The 15,593-nt window shown below is 37.2% G+C and overlaps 1 protein-coding gene across 1 annotated transcript in view; it reads left to right on the forward strand.

Annotated features, from left to right (window-relative positions):
* LOC146400050 (uncharacterized) overlaps positions 1-15,593 on the forward strand; it is a 260,931-nt gene that overhangs the window by 11,040 nt on the left and 234,298 nt on the right. The window contains exons 2-3 of the mRNA XM_084977290.1: positions 4,429-4,493; positions 8,462-8,510. The gene's annotated coding sequence lies outside the window, so the exon portion shown is untranslated. The remainder of the gene's footprint in view (positions 1-4,428; positions 4,494-8,461; positions 8,511-15,593) is intronic.

Here is a 15,593-nt window from a genome sequence, read left to right on the forward strand (position 1 = left end):
TTCTCCAGAAAATGAAGCTGTAATAGACATAGCCGAGCACTTCCCAGATCTCCCTTCAAAGAAGGGCTCTTTATCCCATACTTGAGCTTTGAACCGCTTTAGGGATTCCTCAGCTGCACCTACTGACTCTTTAACTGCTCTGGTTCCCCTGTGGCTGATATTCAATGATGTGTGGATACAGGAATACCAAGGCCAGTCATTTTGGCCTAACTTTACATAACTCTAATGGAACATCTTAGCACCAGGGCTACTGGTAAGGTTGACTTCTGTCAACATTCCAGCATGAATTAAGTCTCTGCCCAATCCTGCTTCTTTACCCTCCCTTACACAGGGGTTAATTTCAAAGGTATTCCCTAAAGAACAACTTGCAGGCATCTCCAACTCAGAGTCTGCGTCGAGGGGAATTCAAACAGCTGCTCAAGCTGAAGGACAGCCTCGTTGTAGGCAGGTACATTCTTTTGTCCTCTTCTATGTAAACATTTTATTTTTAACTTAAAAATTATTTATCTCATCAAATATCAAATACTATGAGATGCACGGCTTTTGGCCATTATGTCTATTTTATACCACTGAAATATTTCACATAATCCTATATATATATTATTTATATATGTGTGTATATTGCTATATTGATCTAAATTTGAAATTCTGAACAATTTATTGGGTTAATATTTAAATTCTAGTTTAACTATAGAACGTGGATGCTTATGGAGTCCTCTTGTGCAGTGGGTTAGGGATCTGACATTGTTACTACAGCAGCTTGCGCACCTGCTGTGATGCAGCTTTGATCCCTGGCCTGGGAACTTCCACATGTCTTGACCATGGCCAAAAAACAAAAACAAAACAAACAAAAAGAACACAAGTGTTTAATATATGTATTTTAATATAATATGTACCATAAAGAATTTATGCTCTTAATACTTTGATATGATAGATTGAAATATTTTATCTCTGCAGGTTAATAAAGTGTGCTCAATAGCTCTAATTAAAAAACAGAACAAGGACTAGAACTAGTATTGTAAAGTGGAAGGAAGATGCCCTCTAGTGGTAAATATTAATAAAGGTAATTTTATGTTTAAAATATTAAACTCAATGAAACCATACTTGTTAAGTGCCTACTATGACCTAAGTCCAGGATACAATCATGAATAAAGTAGAAAGAGCACAAAACCTCTTTGAATATGCATTCTGGTAAGAAAGGCAAAAATTTTTAAAAGAAAATAACAATTGCATATTTAGTGAACATAATAAAGGGAAGAAACAGGATTTTGAGATAGAAAACAAAGGGGAAACTTGCTTCATTCTTAGGTACTACTTATTCCTTCATTTCTTGGAAGCTTCAGTTTTTCTCATTGATATTTTGTGGAATAAGGATGATTGTCTTTGTTGCTTTTGCTTTGTTTTAAATATTTGAGACATGTGAGTATATGAAACTAGAATCTCAAATCTAAAAGAAAAGTCAGAGCTAAATCAATTGTCTGGAGACATCATGAAATACTAATTCATATGTACAACATCTAAAATATCATGTAGCAATTTTACAGGTCTTGCAAAATAACAAAGTAAAAGGAAACTCATTGTATTACCAGTAGAAGGGTTTTACAAATGCACAATAAATTAGAGCATTCCTCTCACTATAAGAACACAATCTCATCAGTACAAAGAAATAATAACTTATGGAAATCCTCATAATTGTATCAATTATATGAACAACGAGCAAAAGAAAAACAAACTTCAAGATCCTATAAGATCTCACTGCCTTCATTATTGATGTTGGCCTCTTTCAAATTTTGTTCCTGCTCACAAATTGATCCCTGACAACTTCAGTCTCCCCAGCTGCATACTTCTAAGTGGTGTGGGCTATTTGAGTCTACATTTCTCATGAGTTCCTAGCTGACGCCAGTGCTGCTTGTCCAGAGGACACATTTTAAGTGAAAGAAAGAAAGCCCTTATAGGTACTTAAATTAAAAAAAAAAAAAAAGAGTGGTAAGAATCAGTATTCTTAAGATGTCACTTCTTCAATTTGATCTATAGATTCAATGCAATCCCAGTCAAAATCCCAGAAAGTTATTTTGTGAATATCAACAAATACTACCCTAACAACTTTAAGATTACTGTAAGGTAATCTTAAGTAAACAAGATGGTGAAAGAATAGACAAACTAATCAGCGGAACAGAATAGAAACCTTAAAATACGCCCACATAAATATAGTTTACTTATCTTTGAAAAAGAAGCAAAAGTAATACCGTGGAACAAAGATAATCTTTTCAACAAATGGCGCTAGCACAAATGGACTTACACATGCACACACACACACACACACAAAAAGATTCTATACACAGACCTTACACTCTTCCCAAAAATAGCTCAAAATGGATCACAGATCTATATGTAAAATGCAAAACTGTAGGAGAAAATCTAGATGACTTTGAGCTTGGTGATGACTTTTGACACAACACCAAGGGTACAGTCCAAGATAAACTTCATTAAAATTAAAAACTTGTGCTCTATAAAAGACAGTGTCAAGAGAATAAAAAGATAAACCATCTACAGGGAGAAAATATTTCAAAATAAATATCTGATAAAGGACTGTTGTCCAAAATATGAAACGAACTCTTAAAACTCAACAGTAAGAATACAAACAACCCAGTTAAAAATGGGCCAAAGACTTTGAGACACCTCTTCAAAGCAGATATACATATAGTTAAAAGCATATTAAAAGATGTCCCACATCATCTATCATCAGGAAAATGCATATAAAAACTACAGTAAGAAACTACTACACACCTATTGGAATGGCTAAAATCTAGAAAACAGACAGTACAAATGCTAACAAGGATATGGAGCAGAAGGAACTCTCATTGCTGGTGGGAATGTAAAATGTTACAGCCACTTTGGAAGACAGTTAGTAGTTTCTTACAAAACTAAACATACTCTTACCATACAAACCAGCAGTTGTGCTACTTGGCATTTACTTAAAGGAATTGAAAACTTATGTCCACACAAAAGCCTATACTCACATGTTCATAGTAGCTTTATTTATAATTGACAAAACTTGGAAGCAGCCAAGATGTCTTTAAGTAGCTGAATGAATAAACTAGGATATATTTAAACAATAGAATATTAGTCAAGGCTAAAAACAAATGATGTATCAAGCCCCGAAAAGATACAGAAGAAACTTAAATACTAATTATAAGTGAAAGAAACCAATCTGACAAGTCTACATACCATGTGATTCCAACTGTGTGACATTCTGGAAAAGGTAAAAATATTGAGAAAGTAAAAAGAACAGTGGTTGCCAGGGGTTGAGGGGCAGGGAGGGGAAGAATGAGTAAGTGGAGCACAGAGGATTTGTAGGGCAGAGGAACTACTCTATATTATACCATAATTGTGGATATATGAAATTATACATTGGTCCAGAACTATAGAATGTACAACCCCAAGAATGAATTCTTGTGTAAACTGTGGACTTTGGATGATAATGAAGATGTGTTAATATAGCACCTCAACTGCAACAAATGTGCCACTGTGGTGGGTCATGTTGATAATGGACGAAGCTCCATGTGTTTTGGGTCAGAGAATATATGGGAAATATACATCTACTTTTTCTCAATATTTCTGTTAAACTAAAACTGATCTAAAAAATTAAAATCTTAAAAAATCTAATACACAAACAAAGTACTGCGTTTGAGGATATCTCTAGGCCAGACTTAGTTTGAATACTACCAGCTTGGTGTTCTCTCATCAAGGTTACGTTAGCAAGACTTAACTGTATGTCTTCTTACTAATATAATCTTGGTGCCCAGCCCAGTGCCGGAACCAGGACTGAGAGCTGTTAATAAATAAGTAAATGGCTAATGAATAAAAAAAAATGAACAGGCAAAGGAGTCTCTTACAACATCAAGGGAGTAATTTATAATTGATTTTCTTTATTTTTGGAACATATTTTGTCCAACATCATGTGCTGTATCTGTGCACATTTCTTAGTAAATGTTGCTCTTTTCCCATCTGCTTTGAGAGCATCATTTTTTTGTTAATGATTTACAAAGGATGTTAAGCAACGCCTAATTTTCTGGTTTATAAGGCATTTAACAAAGTGCAGAATTCTAGTGTTAGGTCAGGTAAGTAAATAAATCACAGCACACTTTATTATGGGTGAAGATAAAAGAAATTATGGAGTATAAGGCCTGACAGACTAGTAATATGAGTGCAAAATCATTGCAATTAAATATATATGGGCGTTATGTTTTTTGATTCATTTTTTTCCTTAAAAGTTAGAAAATCATGTTCAGGAACTAAATACTCTAATGGAACTCTGACCAGTGGAGCTTAGGGCAAAGACCACTTTGTCAGTGATCATGAAGAAAATTATTTACCCACTAAAATATTATGTTCACTGACCCAATGTCTTTCCTTTTTTCTTTGCAGAGAAAAAAAGAAGTGACCCGAAGTATTTTCTAAGAAAATTATGGACAACTTATTGTAAATAGAAGGTAGGTAGAGCTTACACCCGCCACTAATAGAAAACCTGATTCCTGTTAAGAATTTTGTGAGAAAAAAAAATGGTTTTAAACATATTTGAGAGCCTAAGACATCAGCATTTCCAAACTACAGGTCAGAAACCTAAAAAACAAACTGCTAAAGATCAAAGTAATGAAATTTTGATGCATTTTCCCACACAACTAATTTTAAGAGATTGGAATTTAAACTTACTGTAAAGTAAATTAAAATACATCCCTGGGTTTTTTATCTTTTCTTCTCATACCCAGAACTGGGGAGGACAACTTAATATTTCAAATGATGCCCTCCATAATGTAATAATCTGGGTCCTTAGTCACAAATGAACACTTTATATCACCTTCTTCCTTATTTATCACTCTATCACGTAATCTCTTCTCTTGTTCCCCTAGAACAGTGGTTCCCAAAGTTTTTTCTGTGGACTCCTGGGGAACCCTGAGCCCTGTTCAAGGGATCCATAGGATCAAAAGTGTAATGCTAGAACTAATACTACTACTACTAATACAGTGTTATCTGCCTTTTACTCTAGTTTTTAGTTCTTAAGTACATAGTGGATTTTTTCAGAGGCAGATAGGCGAATCCAGCCATTTTCTACTAATATGCATTATAGAGATTTGATAAAATGTAAAAAAAAAAAAATACAAATGGAACTGAATCTGCCAAACCTGAATAAGTTTGGTGTGGATTTATTACCAGACCCTCATTGAAGGAACACAGTCTTCCTGACACGTTGACCTTACCCTTGTGAAACCCAGCACAAAGAACCAGCTGTAGTAGAACTAGAACAACTTGTACTTCTGATACACTGAAATCGATAGATATTATATAACATTATTTTAAGCCACAAATTTTTGGTGCTTTGTTGCAGTGACAATAGGAAGCTGATCAGAAAATATTGCCTTTTTATCTATTAAAAAATGCATAGAACAAATAGTTACAAGAGAATAGTAATGAGACATTTGGAGGTATTATCTCTTATTCTAGGTAAGGAAAACATATACTCTTTGATATAATATGTACTGTTATATAGATCGGTATTTTATAAATACATCTTACGGCATAGGAAATGTAAAGATGATTCTCTTTGCTGATGGAAGGTTGAGATAAGTTTTAATCTTATTCATATTAAAGGATGCTCTGAGGAATATGTCTACTGAGTTAAAAGTTCTGATCGGCATCTTAGTAACATTACTGAGCAGATTATATAAAACTGACTTTAAAAAACTAACACTTATTTTGCAAACTTGATTTAAAATGCTTCTCTCATAGTCTTACATCACATAGCAGTATTGACATAAAAAGCAGAAAATGGTTCTTGCTTATATTAATAAATTAGGTATTCCTTTATAAACAAAAGCAAATTCCCTATGAGAAGTAAACGAATTTAGAAATAAAAAGTAAAACAAACAAACAAAAAATATAGAGCATTTTAGGAGCATTTAAAAAGATCATTTTACCTAAAATAAATAAATAAATAAAAAATCATTTTGTATTTTAATGAAAGAAAAAACTATTTGAAGTCCATCTTGTACCAAAGCTCAATAAACAATAGAAATATCATATATAGTAAACTCCTCTTTACTCACAAGAGAATCTTTTAAGGTTACATAATACAGAAACTGAATCATGTGCAGTACAGATTCATCAGAGTCCTAAAGCTTATACAGTTTGGAGAGAATCTCAAATATACGTACACACACACACACACACACACACACACACACACACACACACAGTGGGAACTCCACAAATAGACTGTTTTTTAAAGCTGCAAATGTCACAAACATAAAATCCAGTAAACTAATATTTTATTAATTGACTGCTTGACATACTTCTTTTTTTAATTTTAAGAGTTTGATCAAAAGTTGATTTGACTCAGGCAATGCCAAACCAGAAAAGGGTTTTACCAGAGGAACTAAGGGACAGTTTTTTTTTTTTTTGTCTTTTGTCTTTTTAGGGCCGCAACCGCAGCATATGGAGGTTCTCAGGTTGGGGTCTAATTGGAGCTGTAGCTGCTGGCCTACACCACAGCCACAGCAACGTGGGATCCGAGCCATGTCTGTGACCTATACCACAGCTCACAGCAACACTGGATCCTTAACCCACTGAGCAAGGCCAGGAATCGAACCCGCAACCTCATGGTTCCTAGTCTGATTCATTTCCACTGTGCCATGATGGGAACTCTGAGGGACAGACTTATATAGTGAACATATAGAAACAAAAGAAGTGAAATTATTGATTGATTATAGTGCAAAGCCTAGTTGGCTCTTTGTGATTGATTGCCCTTAGTGTTTTGATTTCGTAACCTTGAGGCATTTACAGGCTTAGATTTTGGTTTGCTTATATAAGCCGTCACGGAATTATAGCCACTTCCGTCTAGTGGCATCCCTGTTTAGGTAATTTAACAACCCTCCCTGCCCCCAGTCTGGTCATCCTCTCCTACATGAGAAATCGACCACCAATTTGGTATTAGGGTCACTCTGGTTCATCAGAGTTTAGTTGCTCTTGTCTCACTGTGAAATTCTTAGGCTAAGAGGTCAGATCCAGCTTTTGCTGTTTATATTGTGGTTCATCTTGTTTCTGTTTCTCTAAGATTATGAGACCATCTGAGGTACTCTTAATGGCTGTGAACAGGCATTGAAGACCTTTGAGAAAACATAGCACAACAAGGAGATTACAGTGATGACTCTTAGGGGGAGTTATTCAAGAGATTGAAGTATATTCTGTAGCCAGGGTGCCCATGAACCAAATCAGTCAGGATCAAATAAGGCAAAGAATGTATCTGAAGGGGGATTACCCTGTTTTAGCCAAGTGCTGTGTTTGTTAACTTGTATTTGCTACAATATCAGAGGTTTTAAGCCAGGTACAGCAAGAGTTATTTTCTATGGCAGAGATTTCTTGTTTAGTCAATAAGTAATCTAAAGCCATTCTGTTGTCTAAAACCACCTTAGCAAGAAAGTCTAGAAACTTTTGCTGTGCAGGTTTTAATGGACTGACAACACACGCCTAATAACCCTTTTCTTCTTACATTTTTGGTTGCATACATTTTGATGGCCTCTTAATGTACCAGTAATTTCTAATGGGATTTATTATAGAGATAGTAGACAAAATACTTCTTTGGGGAATCTTTCAGCCTCAGAACTTATCATCACTTAATATCATGTTTTTTAGGATTGTTGTCTAATTGGGGGAAAACTGTCAGGTTTCTTCTGACATAAGCCAAAATATTGCAGGAACATATCCTTATTATAGTAGTATAGTGTAGGTTTTATATTCTTTCCATCAAAGGTATTTTCACAAGTGTTTATAGGATTCTTTTCTCTTTAATAACTTGATCATCATTAATCAAAAAACCTATTCATTACATACACTCATCCTCTTAAATTACTGCTTTTGCTATTAATCTAAAATTTTTTGTTACAATTCACTTCTAAATTTCTGAATAATTTCTGCTGATATTGTACATCCCTATCATTTCATTTGATATTTCATCTTTATCTGAATTTGTCTTAGATTTTTAATAAATATAATTTATAGTGACAAAGAAGGTACACTTCAAATATGTCCAAGAATCTGTAGTTTCTCTCTTGTTTAATTAAGCATTCAAAACCACCTTTCCAACTGCACTTAAAATAGCACATTTAAGCTTTGTCAACTTTTAAATACATGTTTGCACATCTTTTATGTTCTGGTTTTACTTTCAAGTCTTCAAAAATACATTTACAACTTTATAATAAGGAGCAGACCTTCTCTTTAGAGAAAAACCCAAGTTGTCAAATGTGTTTAAGATAAACCAAAGAGAAAACTTATAATTGTGGAAAAATACCAAAGCAATATTTCTGGTACCATGGCAATAGCTTTTTTCTTTAATGACATCAAGGTTAGGAGCTGCTCAGGGCCCATATTCTGTGTACTAAGTGATGTTTTTATGGAATTCTTGCAGCTCTTAAAAGTAACATTGTCATATAACAGACTATGAATACTACTCAAAGGTATGTACAATCATGCTGACTTTCTGGTGAGCGAATTGCTGAAAAAAAATCATGCTGAGTGCTTTCCATTGCAGCAATAGGACGTGGGAATTGTCAGTGATTGGTATCTATTACATGATGCAAAATCTACAGCTCTGAGTAATAATTGGTTTCTGGTTTATTTATTTGAACCATTATTTTAAGTACTCTTTCTCATAATTTCTATTAATCTCAAGAATTTTTTAGGTTACTTTTTTCATTTTAAAGTTTTCTAAGTACTCATACAAAAATGAATCATATTCACTACTTCAATATTTTATATATAAATTTTTCATTTTTTAAAGAACATTACTTTTCATCTTGACCACTGAAGGCAAATCTATTTGCATCAAAATGTGTAACTGAAATTCTTTTTTCAATATTTAAAAAGTTTTTGAGGTTTTCTGTTTCTGCATGTAAAAAGCTTAGAAATTACCACTTCATCCTAACAAGTGAAAAGCTGAATAGACAAAAAATATCAACCACACTTCTTGGATCCAGAAAAGAAGGGAGGACATAGGGAGTCTCTAAGACTAGGGAGAGAGACAAATACAGGGGGGTTGCAACTCATCACTAGAGCAGAGACACACGAGTGATAACTGCAGGAGTTGCCATTGTGGCACAGCAGAAAAGAATCAGACTAGTATCCATGAGGATGCGGGTTCCATCCCTGGCCTCACTCAGTGGGTTGGGGATCCTACATTCCCATGAGCTGTGGTGTAGGTCACAGACGCGGCTCAGATTCTGTTTTGCTGTGGCTGTGCTATAGGCTGGCAGCTGCAGCTCCAATTCATCCCCTGACTGGGAACCTCCATATGCCATGAGTGCAGCCCTAAAAAGCAAAAAGAAAAAAAAGAAAAGAAAGAAAACTGCAGCATAAACCAGTGCCAGTGTGTAAAAACCTGAACGCTAATTGATGAATTGCTGAAGGCTCATGTAGACAAGCCTGAGAGTTAAAAATTCCAGGGGGGAGCTAGTCACAACCACGCCCCTCCTCCCCAATAATTGCGAGATTTACTTTCAGGTAAATCTTATCATATAGCCCAGTAATTGTGTTTCTTGGGATTTACCCAAAGGAGTTGAAAACTACATTCACACAAAAACCTGCCCATTAATGCTTATATAGCAGCTTTATCCTTAATTGCTAAAACTTAAAAGCAACCAAGATATCTTTTAGTAGGTGATGGATAAATCAACTATGGTACATCCAGACAAAAGAATATTATTCAGCCTTAAAAAAAAAAAAAACAATTGGGAGTTCCTGCCGTGGCTCAGCCGTTGATGAAACCAACTAGCATCCCTAAAGACACATGTTTGATTCCTGGCCTTGCTCAGTGGGTTAAGGATCTGGCTGCGGTGCAGGTCACAGACGCAGCTTGGATCCTGCATTGCTGTGGTTGTGGTGTAGCCTGGCAGCTACAGCTCCGATTGGACCCCTAGCCCGGGAACTGTCATATGCCATGGGTGCAGCCTAAAAAAGACAAAAAAAAAAAATAAAGAAAGAAAGAAATAAGCCATAAAGCCATGAAAAAACATGGAAGAATGTTAAAAGCCAATATGAGAGGGCTACAGCATTGTAGAATGTTCTGAAAAAGTCAAAATTATGGAAATGTTATAGTTGGTATTTATAACTTCCTTCTTCCACTATTTGTTGTGTGTTCTTTTTACCCCAAGCAAACACCTAAGCTACTTGTGTTTTTGTGTGTGGTGTGATGACCCAAACATTTATTCCTGGAGGGTCTGGGCTAGTAGCCGTTCACGATGAATTAGATACTTGTAGTTGTTGATTGACTTTGATGGTGGAGCGTGGTAGTACTAAGAAACCCCTAAGGGAGCTCTTGTACTTCAGACATGCTCTTCCGTATCTCCATTGTAAAGTTGCAGCCCATTTTCTCCCCTTGACAATCTGGATCAGCAATCTCCATAAGCACACTAACTCCCTTCTTTACCTCTAGATTCAGAAGTGTGAGGAGCCCAGAGTGACTGGGAGGCAGTGTTAGATTCCAGCCCTGTTGACTCATTTTCTAATCTTTTAGTGGAAGAATACTCCCTTTGGCACCAAGAGCTCTAGACCAAAAGAGTATATGGTTTCAGGAATAGAAAGAAAATTTTTTGTTACTGGGTCACCAAGTGTAATAGGAGTGGTGTCACTCTCTTCCATCCTTTGATTCTTGGACCCATGAATCCTGGCTATGAAAAAAAATAGCACCATCATTGGCAGATAATTTAGAATATATACAGCCTCCTAGAAAACACTGTCCCAGTCTCAAAAGATATTGCCACCTAGCTGGCACCGTAATTGAATCTTCAAAAGCCTATTTTACTATTCTCTCAAATCAGCTGCTTCAGGATGACAGGGATCATGGAAAGCCCAATGGATTCCATGAGCATAGGATCTACCATTGCACTTAATTTGCTGTGAAGTGAGTAGCTTAACCTGAAGCAATTCTATGTGGAATATTATGACTGTGGATAAGACATTCTGCAAGGTCATGGATGGTAGTTTTGGAAGCAAAGCATGCAAAGAAGGCAATTCCATATCCACAGAAGTGGCTATTCCAGTGCAAACAAAATGCTACTCTTTCCATGATGATTAGCAGTCTCATGTTATCACTCTACCACTAGGTAGCAGTCTGATGACCCCAAGGAACAGTGCCATTTTGGCACTGAGCCTTGGCCTCTGTTGTTGGCAGATCAGACACTTTACAATGGCTGTAGCCAGACTGGCCTTGATGAGTAGATGTCTATGTTGTTGAGCCCATGCATAACCTCTTTTCTTGCCACTACGATGACCAATTTATTCATGAGCCCACTGGAGAGTGACATGAGTAGCTCAGGAAAGAAGCTGTTTAACGTTCATGAAATGGGTCATCTTATCCACTTGATTGTTAAAATTCTTTCTGTCCATTCAGAAAGATCTGTGCATGGACATTTTTCTCCAACTACATTATCACCAATGTTCCAATCATACTACTTCCAGTCCCTGACCATTCAGCCAAAACACTAGCCACAGCCATGAATTGGTATATGCCTCATGCATCTCGCCCTTTCTCCTTGCAAACAAACTAAGCAAGCAAAGGCACTACTGGATTTCCCTTTACCATTGTCCTTGGAAGATGTCCCAGAAAGGACTGTAGTCTTACAGAAGTCCACTTTGGGGTGGTGTCTACATGTCTCTCAAAACAACATATATATATATATATATATATATATATATATATATATATATAAAGAGTGATTTTGGAGTTCCCGTCGTGGCTCAGTGGTTAACGAATCTGACTGAGGTTTCAGGTTAACGGAACCATGAGGTTGCAGGTTCAATCCCTGGCCTTGCTCAGTGGGTTAAGGATCTGGTGTTGCCATGAGCTGTGGTGTAGGCTACAGACGTGGCTCAGATCCTGTGTTGCTGTGGCTCTGGCGTAGGCTGGCAGCTGCAGCTCCGATTGGACCCCTAGACTGGGAACCTCCATATGCCGCAGGAGCGGCCCAAGAAATTGTAAAAAAAGAAAAAAAATATGTATACCAAGAATGAGGTTTCTCTTCCTCAGTCCAGTGATTGTAGGGAAATCCTCATGATGCCAAAGATGAAGCCTAGGAGAGAAAAAGTAACATAACAGGGGTGGGAACTCTGGGCATCTAAGCCAATTTCTTATGTAACTAAGTTACATGTCTACGTGGCCTTCTTGAGCCCAATCTTATATATTGCACTTCCATTTGGTGATGGAGTGTTGTTGCTGCACATACCCACCTTTATGGCTTGGTGAGTCGGGCATGCCTGTTTATGATGGGCAGCTCAGGTCGCATGGTAACTCAATTTCTTTTAAGGTCTAATAGCAAGACAGAAGTGGTTTCTGAAGAGAGAATAGTTATCTACAAGAATGGCAGGGCATTGCTCCAACATCGTCAGGGTCCACGCTGTGATTCACCCATAGGGCCTTGTTAAGGTTCCTACCAGTATCCCTGTCAGCCATGGCCGCTTCAAGCACTACTGGATCTGGCCCAAATGGCAGAACAACTTGCACAACAGCCTGGATTTGTGACAGAGCCTTCTCTCATACTGGACCCTATTCAAAACTAACAGCTTTTGTGTTACTCAGTAAATGGGTTAGAGTAGCACATGTAAATGAGTAATATGTTGCCTCCAAATGCAAAGAGACCCATTAGGCCTGTGCCTCTTTTTTTGGTTGCAGGAGGAGCCAGATGTAGCAATTTATCTTTGACCTTAGAAGGGATATCTTGCCATGCCTCATCCCACTGAACCCCTGGAAACTTCACTGAGGTAGAGGCCACTGATTTTTGTTTATTTATCACCCTCTGACACACATGTATCTTACCAGTAAACCTAGAGTAGTTGCTATTTCTTGCTCAGTAGGTCAAAACAGCGTAATGTTATCAACGTAATTAATGTTATTTCTTGTGGAAGGGAAAGACAATCAAGATTCTTGCAAACTAAATTATAATGTAGGGCTAGAGAGTTGATATACCCCTGAGGTAAGACAGTGAGGGTATTTTTCTGGCCTCTTGAGGTGAAAGCAAACCACTCTGGTAGTCTGTAATAGTAGTCTTAGAGACGAAATCATTAGCTCAGTCAATAGCTGCATACCAGGGACTAGGGGATGTGTTAATTTTCTCAAGCAACGAAACCAAATCTGGTACAGCGTTGTAATTGAAGTCAACATCTGATTAAGATTATAATCCACTGTCACGCTCTAAGATCCACTTTCTGCAAAAGCCAAATATGTGAGTTAAAATGGGGTGGGGTAGGATCCTCACATTCATCAAGTCCCTGATGATGATCCCAAGAGTGGGATTGCTGGATCATGTGGCAGTTCTATATTTAGTTTTCTGAGGTACCGTCATACTGTTCTCCATAGTGGTTGTAGCAATTTACATTCCCACCAACAGTGTAGGAGGGTTCCCTTTTCTCCACATCCTCTCCAGCATTTGTTATTTGTTCACTTGTTAAAGATGGCCATTTCTGCAATCCTTCTGCAAATGTGGTATTGCCTTTGGCTTTCTTTTTCCTAGGTAGGGCAATTCTAGTGGCTTCTACTTGGCCTTTTCTACCAAAATAGCCCTTACTCCATGGATCAGGGAACAAATGTGGGCATTCTACTAGTTTCTGAGTATGCCTGTTCCAGAACTGGAGAAATGACTAAACAGTGGGTTTGCAGACCCACTGGGACCACATTGAAAGAGACTTGAGCTAAAACTCCCTGGTTTGCCTGACATTCATGAGCCCCTTGTTGGGGGGTCCATAAGTTCCACTGTGGGAAATAGTGGCTTTGAGGGACTCCTGGAATTTGTGTCAATTCAGAGCCAATGCCCAAAAATCCCTTCAAATCTGCTTATTTCTTTTTTGTTGGTGCTAGCCAAGGTTGAAAATTCTACAATAACCTTTTTTGGAAGGATGAGTGAAAGATTAACAGTATAAATTTTGGTAGTGTAGCCAGATCCTTCTTCAAGGGGACCAGGCCTCCCCTTCATTCAAGAGGTTCTAGGTCTGTAAACGGGCAAATCTGAGAATGGTTTGAGGGCTGTAACTCATCCTCCTTGTCTCCTGGGAGAGAGGGAGGAAGAGAGGGAGCAAAGGATGGGAGAAGGAAGAAAGGAAGGGAGGAAGGTCCACAAAAATGTGGCTAGAATTTGAGAGTACCTCATTTAAAGATGTCTTTTTTCTTTTAAAAATTTTTTTAAGATTTTTATTTTCCCCATTATAGTTGACTTACAGTGTTGTGTCGATATCTACTGTACAGCAAAGCAGCCCAGCAGCCCAGTCATACACATATGTATATTCTTTTTCTTGCATTATCCTCCAATATGCTCCATCACAAGTGACTAGATATAGTTCCCTGTGTGATACAGAAGGATCTCATTGCTTATCCACTCCAAATGCAATCGTTTGCATCTAATAACCCCAGACTCCCAGTCAGTCCCATTCCCTCCCCCTCCTCCTTGGCCACCACAAGTCTATTCTCCAAGTCCATGTTTTCTTTTCTGTGGAATTGTTCGTTTCTGCCATATATTAGATTCCAGATATAAGTGATATCATACGGTATTTGTCTTTCTCTTTATGACTTACTTTACTTAGTGTGAGAGTCTCTGGTTCCATCCATGTTGCTGCAAACGGCATTATTTTGTTCTTTTTTATGATTGAGTTGTATACCATTGTGTACATATACCACCTCTTCTTAATCCATTCATCTGTCAATGGACATTTGGGTTGTTTCCATGTCTTGGCTATTGTCAATAGTGCTACAGTGAACATACGAGTGCATGTGTCTTTTTTAAGGAAAGTATTGTCTGGATATATGCCCAAGAGTGGGGTTGATGGATCATATGGTAGTTGTATATATAGTTTTCTGAGGTACCATCATACTATTCTCCATAGTGGTTGTAGCAATTTACATTCCCACCAACAGTGTAGGTGGGTTCCCTTTTCTCCACATCCTCTCCAGCATTTGTTATTTGTTCACTTGTTAAAGATGGCCATTTTGACCAGTGTGAGGTGGTACCTCCTTTGTAGTTTTGATTTGCATTTCTCTAATAATCAATGATGTTGAGCATTTTTTCATGGGCCTATTGGCCATCTGCATATCTTCTTTGGAAAAATGTCTATTCAGGTCTTCTGCCAATTTTTCAATTGCATTGTTGGTGTTTTTGCTGTTGAGTTGTATAAGTTGTTTGTATATTTTAGAGATTAAGCCCTTGTCAGTTGCATTTTGAAACTATTTTCTCACATTCTGTAAGTTGTCTTTTTAATTTTTTTATGGTTTCCTTTGCTATACAAAAGCTTGTCACTATGATTATGTCCCATTGGTTTATTTTTGCTTTTATTTCTATTGCCTTGGGAGACTGATCTGAGAAAGCATTTGAAAAGTTGATGTCAGAGAATGTTTTGCCTATGTTCTCTTCTAGGAGTTTGATGGTCTTGTTTTATGTTTAAGTCTTTAAGCCATTTTGAGTTTATTTTTGTGCATGGTATGAGGGTGTGGTCCAGGTTCATTGATTTACATGCAGCTGCCCATTTTTCCAAAAACCAGTTGCTGACGAGACTGTCTTTTC

The sequence above is a fragment of the Sus scrofa genome, chromosome 9 (assembly GCF_054392235.1).
Source record: "Sus scrofa isolate SSC_HxYL_T2T_F1_AM1 chromosome 9, Sscrofa_HxYL_maternal_Yorkshire_Landrace_v2.0, whole genome shotgun sequence".
NCBI classification, from domain to species: Eukaryota; Metazoa; Chordata; class Mammalia; order Artiodactyla; family Suidae; genus Sus; species Sus scrofa.